Here is a 16,579-nt window from a genome sequence, read left to right on the forward strand (position 1 = left end):
CCAAATAGTGGTGGAAACTCAAGTGGCGCAGCAGTCTAAAGCACGCCAACTCAGTGCTAGAGGTATCACTACAGACCCTGGTTCGATTCCGGGCTGTATCACAACCGGCCCTGATCAGGAGTCCCATAGGGCGGCGCACAATTGGTCCAGCGTTGTTCGGGGAGGGTTTGGCCGGGATAGGCAGTCTTTGTAAAATAAGAATTTGTTATTAACTGACTTGCCTAGTTAAATTAAGAAAAAAGAAATCAATGGACTAGGACAAGAATATTATGTGCTCCCAGACGAATTGTAGTTGACAATGCAGACTGTTAACCTTGAGACAAATCAATGATTGGCCAGTGGGTGGCCAAGCCCTCGTCACCCCTAAAACTGATTTATTCATCAAAATCAGCCCGTCTGTGCCAACGCTAGCTATTTGACACACCCCTGACCTATGGCACTACCACCAACACTTAGATTTACCATTGCGTTAGGTTCGTTAAAATAGAACCTTGGATGTTTTTGTTTTACTGTTGCTAATACTCGTTACTAAAGCCTATACTATTTAATAAACTGTAGTACCAATCCACAATGGAAGAGGAAGAGAATATTCATGACCCCAGCCGAATTAGAGTTGATGACAATGCAAAGACTGTCAATAACATACATAATTTGAAAGAAACACATGCAGTATTAAGCCATGGAATGCATTGATTGGCCAGTGAGTGGCCAAGCCCTCCTCACACCTACAACTTATTTTTTCATCAAAACCCAGCTCATTTTTCACCACTGCCAGGTATTGCACTCCTAATTCCGTCTGTGCAAATACAAAAAATATTTCTGATACACCTCCAGACCTATTGCTTTACCATTGCGTTAGGTTTGTTAAAAATTGAGCCCCTAATGTCTTTCAAAATTATATTCAAAAAAGCGTGTAAATGAAATAGTAGCCTACAGCTACATTTCTACAGTTTTAAAAGGAAACACATAGAAACAGGTGTTTCCACACATCTGACTTAATTTAATAAAATATAGCCTACCCTTTGATTTGAAAGAAAATGACCTTAAATAACGTAATGATGTAAGGGGTGCGTAACTGGTGGCAGGGAAGTCAGACGCAGGAGAGCAGAACTAGGTAGTGGCCGGAGAAGTTTAATAATAAAACCAACAGCCTCAGAATACAAAATAAATGGGTACAAAACCAGTCAAACATGTGCACAAGCACTTACAACAAACAATACCGCACAAAGACATGGGGGGAACAGAGGGTTAAATACACAACAGGTAATGAGGGAATGAAAACCAGGTGTGTGTGAGAAAAGACAAAACAAATGGATCGGTGATGGCTAGAAGATCGCCGACCTCGGCCGCCGAACACCGCCCGAACAAGGAGAGGAACCGACTTCGGCAGAAGTCGTGTCAAATGATGACAAAAGTGCATAGATCTTATTATTTTTTAAATCTATAAGGACCTTTTGCCAAAGCAATTGTTGTGAACTAACAAAGTAATGTTGACCTCATGGACATATAGCTGAGCATTACATAAATCTAATTGGGTGGCAGGTAGCTTAGTGGTTAAAGCTTTGGGCCAGTAACTGAAAGGTTGCTAGTTTGAATCCCTGAGCTGACAAGGTGAAAAATGTGTCAATCTGCCCTTGACCAAAGCACTTAACTCTAATTATTCCAGGATTGTTGTCAGTAATGGCTAATACCTAGCCTTGACCCCAGTCTCTCCGGGGTTGTTGTGACATGAACAATTACATTTCTATCTCACATTTGTCTATTCAGTGAAACAGGACAAATATAAGAACCTCCTATTTGATAGAAATCAAGTGTTAATATCATGATTATTATGCTTCGGTGTTTACCTTTTTGTAATGTGGCAAGGTGCAGTGTTGAGGATAATCTGTTACAATTATTTTGCAAATGACAGAATGTATGAACGGATACATTGCGCAACAGTTGCCATTTCGACATTTGTGACGATCGGTATACATGTATTTGTGACGATCGGTCGATATTTCAAGCACGCGCCATATGCCAATATTAGAGTGCGATGTCATGTTCAGACTACAGCTACAGCAAATCCCCCCCGTTACTGAAAGTGGATTGGACCAGCGGCGCGAGGGGGGGGCGCGAAGGGGGGAGCAACGAAAAACTAGCTTGCTATCAGTCACAGCAGCCTCAGCTTGTCCCCGTTGCCAGGCATAGCTGCTGGACACAAATATTGTTAGGTGAAACTACTGCTTCGAGAACTTTCGATTTTTTTTGTAGCTTTTTGGTAATACAATTTAATGAAAAGGGAATACATTTGTCTGCTTTAATAAACTGTGGAAGGAAACTGATCATCTGGAAGAGGACAATTTTCAGGTGCGAGAGCGCTTTTTATGTTTTGTGTCCATATCAAATGTGTCTATCATGCATAGCCAGTATAGTCTGTCATATTATTTTGCAGGAGACTGACATTACATTTAGCTCAGAATTCTCATTCTGACATTGGGTGCGGATTGTGGTACCCAGTTTCGGATTAATGGGATACTGCTGCTTGTCATACAGGTCGCCGAGGCGCACATCATGCAGACATGTTACAAGAGCCTACTATAGGAGATGCAACAATTTATAGGTATAATTCACTAATTTTACATCACTCGTGTTACTATTTTTGACCTAATAAATAGACAATGGTAAGTCGATGTAAAGTCGTGAATCGTCGATGTACTGTTGTGCATGGGGGTGGATGGATTATGCGAGACATTTTCTATGCTTTTACATAACAACATAAGCGATGGAGAGATCGGTACAGGTCCCATTCAATGGTTAGCCAGGCTCTAAATAATGTTATGAAGCAGCTAGAAAGCTTCAGCTTTTAACCGAGCTTGTATCCCGGGCCATGCCTCCTTGCTCTAAATCATTCAATTGCCTTTTTATAAAAGCATATAGCTGATTTGATATGCATTATCTTATACACTACATGACCAAAAGTATGTTGACACCTGCCCATCGAACATCTCAGTCCAAAATCATGGGCATTAATATGGAGTTGGTCCCCCCTTTGCTGCTGTAACAGCCCTCTACTGGGACTTGCTTCCATTCAGCCACAAGAGAATTAGTGAGGTCAGGCACTGATGTTGGGCCATTTGGCCTGGCTCGCATTCAGCATTCCAAATCATCCCAAAGGTGCTCGATGGGGTTGAGATCATGGCTCTGTGCAGGTTAGTCAAGTTTTTTAAACCATTATTTAACTAGGCAAGTCAGTTAAGAACAAATTCTTATTTACAATAACAGCCTACTCCTAACCCAGACGACACTGGGCCAATTGTGCACCGCTCAATGGGACTCCCAATCACGGCAAGTTGTGATCCAGCCTGGAATTGAACCAGGGTCTGTAGTGACACCTCTAGCACTGAGATGCAGTATCTTAGACCATTGTGCCACTCGGGAGCCCAAGTTCTTCCACACCGGTCTCGACAAACCATTGCTGTATGAACCTCACTTTGTGCACAGGGGCATGTCATATTGAAACAGGAAAGGGCATTTCCCAAACTGTTGCTGCAAGTTGGAAGCACAGAATCGTCTAGAAAGTTAATGTATGCTGTAGCGTTAAGATACAGTTGGCACTATGCATTCGGGCAGGTACTGTAGCATTCTTCTTGCATCCACCAAACCCAGATTCTTCCATCTTCATCAATCCATAGAACGCATTTCCACTGCTCCAGAGTCCAATGGCGGTGAGCTTCACACCACTCCAGCCGGCACTTGGCATTGCACATGGTAATCTTATGCTTATGTGCGGCTGCTCGGCCATGGAAACTAGTTTCATGAAGTTCCCGAAGAACAGGTATTGTGCTGACATTGCTTCCAGAGGCAGTTTGGAACTAGTGTTGCAGCTGAGGACAGGTGATTTGTATGCGCTTCAGCACTCTGCGGTCCCATTCTGTGAGCTTGTGTGGCCTACCATTTCACGGCTGAGCCGTTGTTGCTCCTAGACGTTTACACTTCACAATAACAGAACTTACAGTTGACCGGCGCAGCTCTAGCAGGGGAGAAATTTGATTGGAACTGGAACTGTTGGAAAGGTGGCAACTTATGACGGTGCCATGTTGAAAGTCACTGAGCTCTTCAGTAAGGCCATTCTACTGCCAATGTCTGTCTATGGAGATTGCATGGCTGTGTCCTCAGTTTTATACACTTGTCAGCAACTGGTGTGGCTGAAATAGCCGAATCCAATACATACTATATATACACAAAAGTATGTGGACACCCCTTCAAATGAGTGGATTCGGCTATTTCAGCCACACCCGTTGCATTGCACTTATTTCAGAGCAGTTTCAGTTCCATAACATGTTAGATGTGTTTTATTTCATGGCTCTGCTCCAAAATTGTCTCTCCATAGAGGCCTAGAGGTAGTTCTGAGTGATAAACCAACATTTAGTTTTTGCGTTATTAAACAACTAATTGACCGACATTGGTTCATTTTTCATTTGTGAGCCCAACGCTTTCTCCAGACAGCTCTGCAGCTAGCCTAGCTAAATAGGATGACAGAACAGTATGGAGAGTAAAGTCATCATCTCATCTCTGCTAATCTTTGCAGAGATGAGATGATGACTATAAAAACTGAGTACGCTGAACAAAAATATAAACCAGGGCAAGGTGACCGGAAACATGACCGAATACAAACAGTGTAGCTATTCCCTCCGCAAGGCAATCAAACAAGCTAAGCGCCAGTATAAAGACAAAGTAGTCGCAATTCAACGGCTCAGACACAAGAGGTATGTGGCAGGGTCTACAGTCAATGATGGATTACAAAAAGAAAACCAGCCCCGTCGCGGACCAGGCAGGATGTCTTGCTCCCAGATAGACTAACGTTTTTGCTCGCTTTGAGGACAATAAGGTGCCACTGACACGGCCCGCTACCAAAACCTGCGGGCTCTCCTTCACTGCAGCCGACGTGAGTAAAACATTTAAACGTGTTAACCCTCGCAAGGCTGCAGGCCCAGACGGCATCCCCAGCCGCGCGCTCAGTGCGTAGCAGACCAGCTGGCTGGTGTGTTTACGGACATATTCAATCAATCCTTATCCCAGTCTGCTGTTCCCACATGCTTCAAGAGGGCCACCATTGTTCCTGTTCCCAAGAAAGCTAAGGTAACTGAGCTAAACGACTACCGCCCCGTAGCACTCACTTCAGTCATCATGAAGTGCTTTGAGAGACTAGTCAAGGACCATATCACCTCCACCCTACCTGACACCCTAGACCCACTCGAATTTGCTTACTGCCCAAATAGGTCCACAGACGATGCAATCTCAACCACACTGCACACTGCCCTAACCCATCTGGACAAGAGGAATACCTATGTGAGAATGCTGTTCATCGACTACAGCTCGGCATTTAACACCATAGTGCCCTCCAAGCTCGTCATCAAGCTCGAGACCCTGGGTCTCGACCCCACCCTGTGCAACTGGGTACTGGACTTCCTGACGGACCGCCCCCAGGTGGTGAGGGTAGGTAACAAATCTCCATCCTTCTGATCCTCAACACTGGGGCCCCACAAGGGTGCGTTCTGAGCCCTCTACTGTACTCCCTGTTCACCCACGACTGCGTGGCCATGCACGCCTCCAACTCAATCATCAAGTTTGCGGACGACACTACAGTGTTAGGCTTGATTACCAACAATGACGAGACGGCCTACAGGGAGGAGGTGAGGGCCCTCGGAGTGTGGTGTCAGGAAAATAACCTCACTCAACGTCAACAAAATAAAGGAGATGATTCTGGACTTCAGGAAACAGCAGAGGGAGCACACCCCTATCCACATTGACGGGACAGTAGTGGAGAGGGTAGTAAGTTTTATGTTCCTCGGCGTACACATCACGGACAAACTGAATTGGTCCACCCACATAGACAGTGTTGTGAAGAAGGCGCAGCAGCGCCTCTTCAACCTCAGGAGGCTGAAGAAATTCGGCTTGTCACCAAAAGCACTCAAACTTCTACAGATGCACAATCGAGAGCATCCTGGCGGGCTGTATCACCGCCTGGTACGGCAACTGCTCCGCCCACAACCGCAAGGCTCTCCCGAGGGTAGTGAGTTCTGCACATCGCATCACTGGGGGCAAACTACCTGCCCTCCAGGACACCTACACCACCGATGTCACTGGAAGGCTATAAAGATCAAGGACAACAACCACCCGAGCCACTGCCTGTTCACCCCGCTATCATCCAGAAGGCGAGGTCATTACAGGTGCATCAAAGCATGGACCGAGAGACTGAAAAGCAGCTTTTATCTCAAGGCCATCAGACTGTTAAACAGCCACCACTAACATTGAGTGGCTGCTGCCAACACACTGACTGAACTCCAGCCACTTTAATAATGGAAATTGATGTAAAAATGTATCACTAGCCACTTTAAACAATGGCACTTAATATAATGTTTACATACCCTACATTACTCATCTCATATGTATATGTACAGTGGGGCAAAAAAAGTATTTAGTCAGCCACCAATTGTGCAAGTTCTCCCACTTAAAAATATGAGAGAGGCCTGTAATTTTCATCATAGGTACACTTCAACTATGACAGACAAAATGAAGAAGAAAATCACATTGTAGGATTTTTAATGAATTTATTTGCAAATTATGGTGGAAAATAAGTAATTTGGTCACCTACAAACAAGCAAGATTTCTGGCTCTCACATACCTGTAACTTCTTCTTTGAGGCTCCTCTGTCCTCCACTCATCTGTATTAATGACACCTGTTTGAACTTGTTATCAGTATAAAAGACGCCTCTATGGATTTTTTTTTCTAATTTTGTCTGTCATAGTTGAAGTGTACCTATGATGAAAATTACAGGCCTCTCTCATATTTAAGTGGGAGAACTTGCACAATTGGTGGCTGACTAAATACTTTTTTGCTCCACTGTATATCCTGTACTCATTTAAACTGCTGCATCTACTGCATCTTGCCATTATGTAATACATGTATCACTAGCCACTTTAAACTATGCCACTATGTTTATATACCCTACATCACTCATCTAATATGTATATACTGTACTCTACACCATCTATTGCATCTTGCCTATGCCTATGCCTTTTTCTAGCCCAGCTAGCTAGCTATCCTCTCCCAGGTTTGGCACATCTTAAGTCCCTCACTGCAAACGATATTGAATACTGTTTTATGCATAGTTTCCACAATCTTCCTGTAAGTGAAGTTATTATTGTTGGTATTACCATGCAGTTAGCTTAATAACATTGTTTGCTGTTAGCTAGCTCTTTGGATAACTTTGACTAACACAGTACGATCCGATGCCCATGTCAAAACTACTGTAATGTTTAACACAGCTAGAACTTGCTCACTGAATGAACACGAAAACATGTGCAAGTAGGTTTTTGACTGAACTATACAGATTTATTTTAGTCTAGCTAACTGCTTTGTTATTGTGGATATAATGCATTTAACAGTAGATCCGATGCCCCTGCCCATGTGAAAATCACTAATGTAGCATACAGCTGAATGAGCTCAAAAAAGTGTATTTTTGACCGGACTATATAGGCTTGTTAACATGATTGTGAGTATTTTATTATTGTTCCCTCTCAAATTGGTAGTATTAGCTTATAGTTTGTTCACTTCTTGATTAGTCTTTATCAAAAAAGCCATGAACAGTAGGCGCGCGGACGCATTCCCATGACGTTGTTTCAATATGGTTGCGGCCATATCTACAGTGCCTTGCGAAAGTATTCGGCCCCCTTGAACTTTGCGACCTTTTGCCACATTTCAGGCTTCTATTATTTTTTTGTGAAGAATCAACAGCAAGTGGGACACAATCATGAAGTGGAACGACATTTATTGGATATTTCAAACTTTTTTAACAAATCAAAAACTGAAAAATTGAGCGTGCAAAATTATTCAGCCCCTTTACTTTCAGTGCAGCAAACTCTCTCCAGAAGTTCAGTGAGGATCTCTGAATGATCCAATGTTGACCTAAATGACTAATGATGATAAATACAATCCACCTGTGTGTAATCAACACACCAGGCAGGTCCGAGATACTGTTGTGAAGAAGTTTAAAGCCGGATTTGGATACAACAAGATTTCCCAAGCTTTAAACATCCCAAGGAGCACTGTGCAAGCGATAATATTGAAATGGAAGGAGTATCAGACCACTGCAAATCTACCAAGACCTGGCCGTCCCTCTAAACTTTCAGCTCATACAAGGAGAAGACTGATCAGAGATGCAGCCAAGAGGCCCATGATCACTCTGGATGAACTGCAGAGATCTACAGCTCATCAGAGGTGGGAGACTTTGTCCATAGGACAACAATCAGTCGTATATTGCACAAATCTGGCCTTTATGGAAGAGTGGCAAGAAGAAAGCCATTTCTTAAAGATATCCATAAAAAGTGTTGGTTAAAGTTTGCCACAAGCCACCTGGGAGACACACCAAACATGTGGAAGAAGGTGCTCTGGTCAGATGAAACCAAAATTGAACTTTTTGGCAACAATGCAAAACGTTATGTTTTGAAAGCAACACACCATCCCCACTGTCAAACATGGTGGTGGCAGCATCATGGTTTGGGCCTGCTTTTCTTCAGCAGGGACAGGGAAGATGGTTAAAATTGATGGGAAGATGGATGGAGCCAAATACAGGACCATTCTGGAAGAAAACCTGATGGAGTCTGCAAAAGACCTGAGACTGGGACGGAGATTTGTCTTCCAACAAGACAATGATCCAAAACATAAAGCAAAATCTACAATGGAATGGTTCAAAAATAAACATATCCAGGTGTTAGAATGGCCAAGTCAAAGTCCAGACCTGAATCCAATCGAATCTGTGGAAAGAACTGAAAACTGCTGTTCACAAATGCTCTCCATCCAACCTCACTGAGCTTGAGCTGTTTTGCAAGGAGGAATGGGAAAAAAATTCAGTCTCTCGATGTGCAAAACTGATAGACATACCCCAAGCGACTTACAGCTGTAATCGCAGCAAAAGGTGGCGCTACAAAGTATTAACTTAAGGGGGCTGAATAATTTTGCACGCCCAATTTTTCCGTTTTTGATTTTTTAAAACAGTTTGAAATATCCAATAAATGTCGTTCCACTTCATGATTGTGTCCCACTTGTTGTTGATTCTTCACAAAAAAATACAGTTTAATCTTTGTTTGAAGCCTGAAATATGGCAAAAGGTCGCAAAGTTCAAGGGGGCCGAATACTTTCGCAAGGCACTGTATCTAAGCTGGTACTAGGCACTCAACGTCTAATATTATGTTCTAAAAGTATTTCATAATGTCACGTTCAACAAGGTTACCTAGCATCGACATGTAAAACAATGTTATATGTTGATTTGAGTGCTTCAGTTCAAGTTGTGTATGATCTTATTCTTAGTATCTCAGACACATTTGCTTGACTAGTTATAGCCATAGAACCTGGTTGGTTAGCTACCTGCATTCATTCAGGGTAGTAACGTCATGAGTTGTGGTTATTGTCCATTGTTTAGCGAGCTAGCTACATATCTTAACAAAAGACTGCACTCTAATTTTGACAAAGTATTTTCATTTCAAGTTCTTTGGGGTCGGGGGCAGTATTTTCACATCCAGATGAAAAGCGTGCCCAGAGTAAACTGCTTGCTACTCAGGCCCAAATGTTAGGATATGCATATTATTAGTAGATGTGTATAGAAAACACTGTTTCTAAAACTGTTTGAATGATGCCTGTGAGTATAACAGAACTCATATGGCAGGCAAACACCTGATCCGACCAGGAAGTGGGAAATCTGAGGTTTGTAGGTTTAAGTCTTAGCCTATCCAATATACAGTGTCTGTGGGGTCATTGCACTTCCTAAGGCTTCCACTAGATGTCAACAGTCTTTAGAACGTTGTTTCAGGCTTCTACTGTGACGTGGGAGAGAATGAGAGCTGATTGAGTCATAGATCTGCCAGAAGGCCATGTGCTCAGCCAGGTACACGCCCGTGAGTTAGCGCCGTTCCCTTTAATTTCTAAAGACAAAGGAATTCTCTGGTTGAAACATTATTGAAGATTTATGATGAAAACATCCTAAAGATTGATTATATACATCGTTTGACATGTTTCTACGAACTGTAATATAACTTTTTTGACTTTGTCTGGACCTAGTGCCCGCGCATTTGGATTACTGTACTAAATGCGAACAAAAAGGAGGTATTTGGACATAAATGACAAACATTTATTGTGGAACTGGGATTCCTGGGAGTGCATTCTGATGAAGATCATCAAAGGTAAGTGAATATTTACAATGCTATTTCTGACTTTTGTTTACTCCATAACATGGCGGGTGTCTGTATTGCTTGTTTTGGTCTGAGCGCTGTACTCAGATTATTCCATGGTATGCTTTTGTCGTAAAGCTTTTTTGATATCTGACACAGCAGTTGCATTAAGAAGTATATCTTTAATTCCATGCATAAGTTGTATTTTCATCAACATTTATGATGAGTATTTCTGCAAATTGACATAGCTCTCTGCACTTTCACTGGATGTTTTGGAGGCAAAACAACGCGCCAATGTAAACAGATTTTTGGATATAAATATGAACTTTATCGAACAAAACATACATGTATTGTGTAACATGAAGTCCTTTGAGATCTGATGAAGATCAAAGGTTAGTGATTAATTCTCTCTTTCTGCTTTTTGTGATTCCTCTCTTTGGCTGGAAAAAGGACTGTTTTGTTGTGACTAGGTACTGACCTAACAATCGCATGGTATGCTTTTGTCGCAAAGCCTTTTTGAAATCGGACACTGTGGTGGGATTAACAACAAGTGTATCTTTAAAATGTTGTATAATACATGTATGGTTGAGGAATTGTAATTATGAGATTTCTGTAGTTTGAATTTGGCGCCCTGCACTGGATGAGAGGTTAAAGTTTACGTTAGCTGGCTGGCTTCCTAACGTTATGTCATGCATTGGGATTCATTGTTTACCTAGCCATCTAGCTAAATTTATTAACAAAAGACTCTCGTCTTAGTGTGCCAGAGCGCAGAATAACTGATGCCTTTTTGAAAGCTCAACACCCGTTGAATATGTTCGGTGTCAGTAAACGTCAGCAATAAAGCGTAATTAAATTGTTGCCAGCAGTACAGTTAGTCACCAACGCTCTGGATAACATGAAAAAAGCCTAACCAGCTCTGCAAGGGTGAGTAAAATGGTCAGTGGGGTGTTCTCTCATTAAGCTTAGGTGCTTGACTGTAGTTGTGACTTCAGAGCTTTCGGAACAACCCTACTTATTTGTCCAGAGCGTTCACTGTGTGCTCTGAACGCGAAACCACAGATAGAGAACAGCTCACTGAACATTACTCGCCCTCTCTCTGATGTCTAGAAGTAGCTGGCAAGATAGTACAGAACGGTTGGATCAACCCAAAAAGAGATGGGTGGGGTTAAGGCTTAAGATGGTGTGAACAATGCTGAATGGGTGTAGACAAAGGGCTCTTCAATAGTAGTACCAAAACATTGAATGACGGTTTTCTCAAAAGTGAGTTTAATGTTGATCAACTATCAAAGCAGAATTGGCGCCGGAGAAGAAGGCAGACGTTTTACGTGTCCCCAACCAATTGTTTTTTGTCTGTTTATTTGCGTTGTTAGTAACATTTTAAAAAAACGTATTTTGTACATAATGTTGCCGCTACTGTCTCTTATGACCAAAAATAACTTCTGGACATCAGGACTGCGATAACTCACCACTGTCACGTTCACGGTCTTCAAACTCCCTGTCATAAATGAGCCAAGGTGCAGCGTGCATGTAATTCCACATCCTTAATTGAAGTGAAACCTTCACAAAAAACAGGTAAACAGAAACCAAAAGTGACGCAACCGTGGCGCACACAAACACGCACAGAAAATAAATAATTACCCACAAACACAGTTGGGAAAAAGGCTACCTAAGTATAATTCCCAATCAGAGACAACGATAGACAGCTGCCTCTGATTGGGAACCATACCCCCCAAAAACAAAGAAATAGAAAACATAGAATGACCACCCAAATCACACCCTGACCTAACCAAATAGAGAAATAAAAAGTCTCTCTAAGGTCAGGGCGTGACAACCATTGACTGTCAGAATCCTTTTTTTCCTTTAATAAGTCTGACGAGCCCAACGCAAACTTTAAACTGCTTTCTCGGGAACATGCCCAGATCCCCAAGATTTGCGTGAAGAGGACGCAGAGAAAAAGAGGCCAGAGGGTGGGCTGCCTTCTGAGAATTCGTAGGAGATCGAATAAACCCCCACTTCCTTCTATTCTGCTAACAAACGTGCAATCTTTGGAGAATAAAATTGATGACCTACGCGCAAGATTAAACTGGACATTCAAAACGGTAATATCTTATGGTTCACGGAGTCGTGGCTGAACGACACTGGTTATACTCAGGGGCGGTGGACTATGTATTTTTGTAAATGACAGCTGGTGAACAATATCTAAGGAAGTCTCGAGCTATTGCTCGTCTGAGGTAGAGCATCTCATGATATCTACCTAGAGAGTTTTCATCTGTATTTTTCATAGCTGTTTACATACCACCACAGACTGAGGCTGGCACTAAGACCGCATTGAATGAGCTGTATTCCGCCATAAGCAAACAAGAAAACGTTCATCCAGAGGCGGCGCTCCTAGTAGCCGGGGACTTTAATGCAGGGAAACTTAAATCTGTTTTACCACAGACTGGAATATGTTCCGTGATTCCTCCGATGGCATTGAAGAGTACACCACATCAGTCATTGTCTTCATCAATAAGTGCATCGATGATGTCGCCCTCACAGTGACCCTACGTACATACCCCAACCAGAAGCCATGGATTACAGGCAACATCCCCACTGAGCTAAAGGCTAGAGCTGCCGCGTTCATGTAGTGGGACTCTAACCCGGAAGCTAATAAGAAATCCCGCTATGCCCTCGACGAACCATCACACAGGCAGAGCATCAATACAGGACTAAGATCGAGTCGTACTACACCGGCTCTGACACTCGTCGGATGTGGCAGGCTTGCAAACCATTATAGACAACAAATGGAAGCACATCCAAGAGCTGCCTAGTGACACGAGCCTACCAGATGAGCTAAACTACTTCTATGCCCGCTTCGAGGCAAATAACACTGAAACATGCATGAGAGCACCAGCTGTTCTGGAAGACTGTGTGATCACGCTCTCCGCAGCCGATGTGAGTAAAACCTTAATACAGGTCAACATTCACAAGGCCGCTGGGCCAGACAGATTACCAGGACGTGTACTGCGAGCATGCGCTGACCAACTGGCAAGTGTCTTCACTGACATTTTCAACCTCTCCCTGTCTGAGTCTGTAATACCAATATGTTTTAAGCAGACCACCATAGTCCCTCTGCCCAAGAACACTAAGGTAACCTGCCTAAATGACTACCGACCCGATGCACTCACATCTGTAGCCATGAAGTGCTTTGAAAGGCTGGTCATGGCTCACATCAACACCATTATCCCAGAAACCCTAGACCAACTTCAATTTGCATACCACCCCAACAGATCCACAGATGATGCAATTTCTATTGTACTCCACACTGCCCTTTCCCACCTGGACAAAATGAACACCTATGTGAGAATGCTATTAATTGACTATAGCTCAGCGTTCAACACCATAGTGCCCTCAAAGCACATTACTAAGCTAAGGACCCTGTGACTAAACACCTCCCTCTGCAACTGGATCCTGGACTTCCTGACGGGCCACCCCCAAGTGGTAAGGGTAGGTAACAACACATCCGCCACACTGATCCTCAACACTGGGGCCCCACAAGGGTGCATGCTCAGCCCTCTCCTGTACTCCCTGTTCACCCATGACTGCGTGGTCATGCACGCCTCCAACTCAATCATCAAGTTTGCAGACAACACAACAGTAGTAGGCTTGATTACCAACAATGAGAGGTGGTAATCTCTGAGTGTGGTGCCAGGAAAATAACCTCTCACTCAACGTCAACAAAACAAAGGAGATGATCGTGGACTTCAGGGAACAGCAAAGGGATCACCCCCAGATGCACAATTGAGAGCATAATGTTGGTCTGTATCACTGCCTGGTATGGCAACTGCACCACCCATAACACCACGGCACTCCAGAGGGTTGTGCGGTCTGCACAACACATCACTGGGGGAAAACTACCTGCCCTCCAAGACACCTACAGCACCCGATGTCACAGGAAGGCCAAGAAGATCATCAAGGACAACAACTGTGTTTTAGTCTATGCTGCTCTGACATTGGTCATGCATATATTTTGTAAATTGAAAAATTGTGGCTAAACCATAGACATTAAAACAAGTAGATAGTGATAGCGCTGACGTCATCTGTGTATTCCTATAGAAAACACACAATTTGAAGTGTGCCATATTGCTGAATAGGGCTGAATGTTCCCAAAAACATAATTAAGGATCATGGTAAAAGTGTTCGTAACTAGCAAAGGACCATGGTCGATGTAGTGGTTTTCATCCTGCCCGAGAGTCAACCTTAATGTCAATGGCATGAGGGCGCAAGCCTCCTCTTAGCCTGCCGGCCCGTGATTGGTCTGTGACAGCATGTGGTCCAATGTGACAAATGTCAATCAGAATGGATCGCAATTTCATTAAATATCTTGATTTGTTGCAAACCTTAAAATAATTCATGAATAAATAGCCATCATATTCATGCAAAAAGTCCTAATAATGGAATAAAAGCATGGTGATTTTTAGAATTTTGTAAAGTTAGTGTGCGAGAAGTGGAAAATGATTGCTTTCCATCAATAATGAGAAACCACCTGGTATTGACAAACTAGATGGAAAGCTATTAGGGATGGTAGAAGGCTATATTAACACTCCTATTTGCCACATCTTTTATCTGAGCCTGGAGAAAAAAAGTGTTTGTCCACAGACCTGGAGTGAAGCTAATGTCATTGCACTACCCAAAAATGGTAAAGCTACCTTTGCTGTCTCTAACTGCCGATCAATAAGCTTGCTGCCAGTTCTTAGCAAACTTATGGAAAAGATTGTGTTTGACCAGATACAATGCTATTTCTCTGTGAACAATTCAACAACTGACATTCAGCACGCTTATAGGGAACAACACTCAATATGTACTGTGCTGACAGAAATGACTAATCCTTGACTGAAATAAATTGATATAAGAAGATTGCGGGAGATGTATTGTTATATTTCACTGCAGCCTTCAATGTTATTGACAATTTGTTATAGAAAAAATGTATGTGTTATAGCTTAACATCTCATATCATGGATAGAGAGCTATCTATCTAATAGAACACCGGGGGTTTCATTAATGGAAGCTTCTCTAACGTAAAACATGTAAAGTGTGATATTCCATAATGGAGCTGGATTGCCATTTACTGTTTTCTATATTTACTAACGATCTACCGTTAGCATTAAACAAAGCCTGTGTGTCTATGTACGTAGATGATTCAACACTATACATGTCAGCACCCACAGTTAGTAAGCGAATGCTCCCACCACTGTCTCTCCCAAGCATCTTTGACCAGTGTTTTGGATTACTGCCCCCACATACTGCTTGTATCCACAGCAGTAATTTGCGAGTTGATAATCTCCCACTTGTTTAGTAAAGTGCAGCCAGGATCCATACAGTGAGCAAGTTCTCCTGTTTCTCTCTGTTTATCGTACTGGTGCATGTGTGATCAAGTGTATGTTGCTTGTGTGTGTTTGCCATTTCACTGGCGGAGCTTGTTTTCGGGAGACTGGTGTGGGTTGTGTTTGCGAACTAATTTTAGCTTACAACAAGCTTGTAGCATGGCTAATACTACACAGAAAAACACTGTAAAGCTCAATGTGGAAGAGAAATACGTATCAAGCACTACACTCCATGAACTATTGGACCAACAATCGATCTGCAGGAAAATAACTTGAAGTCCTTCCTGCAACTCTGTATGGATTTTACCAACAAAACAGTTGGTGATCTGTTTAAGGATGTAATGGAATTTACACACAGTTTGGAATTTATGCAGGTGGAGGTAGAGGAGCTAAAAGGCGCAAATGTCATGAGCCAGACCGCATTCAAAACCATGTTTGGAAAATTGCAAAATCCTCAGACAACGCTTGACAAGCACTCCTTCCAAAAGTAGACCACCTCAAAAACCAATCATGGTGAAAAATAGAATTGAGGACGTTCTAATTTCACCTATGTTTAACCAGGTAGGCCAGTTGAGAATAAGTTCTCATTTACATCTGCGACCTGGCCAAGATAAAGCAAAGCAGTGCGACAAAAACAACAACACAGAGTTACACATGGGATAAACAAATGTACAGTCAATAACACAATAGAAAAATCTGTATACAGTGTGTGTAAATGAAGTAAGGAGGTAAGGCAATAAATAGGCCAATAGTGGCGAAGTAATTACAATTTAGCAATTTATACTGGAGTGATATATGTGCATATGAGGATGTGCAGGTAGAAATACTGGTGTGCAAAAGAGCAGAAAAACAACTATGGGGATGAGGTAGGTAGTTGGTTGGATGGGCTGTGTACAGCTGTAGCGATCGGTAAGCTGCTCTGACAGCTGATGCTTAAAGTTAGTGAGGGAAATCTAAGTCTCCAACTTCAGTGATTTATTTTTTTTTTTTGCAATCTGATTCTAGAT

General features: G+C 42.6%; 1 protein-coding gene across 3 annotated transcripts in view; it reads left to right on the plus strand.

The window, feature by feature from the left end:
- Positions 1-2,021: 2,021 nt before the first annotated feature.
- LOC110526093 (dematin) overlaps positions 2,022-16,579 on the plus strand; it is a 79,916-nt gene continuing 65,358 nt past the window's right edge. Inside the window, exon 1 of one of the 3 annotated variants that reach the window (XM_036980384.2) lies at positions 2,022-2,349. The gene's annotated coding sequence lies outside the window, so the exon portion shown is untranslated. The remainder of the gene's footprint in view (positions 2,350-16,579) is intronic. The other 2 variants (XM_090238149.1, XM_090238147.1) reach the window with 2 other exon arrangements.

This window comes from Oncorhynchus mykiss, chromosome 6 (assembly GCF_057628025.1).
Source record: "Oncorhynchus mykiss isolate SJ-2025 chromosome 6, ASM5762802v1, whole genome shotgun sequence".
In the NCBI taxonomy this organism is placed as follows: domain Eukaryota; kingdom Metazoa; phylum Chordata; class Actinopteri; order Salmoniformes; family Salmonidae; genus Oncorhynchus; species Oncorhynchus mykiss.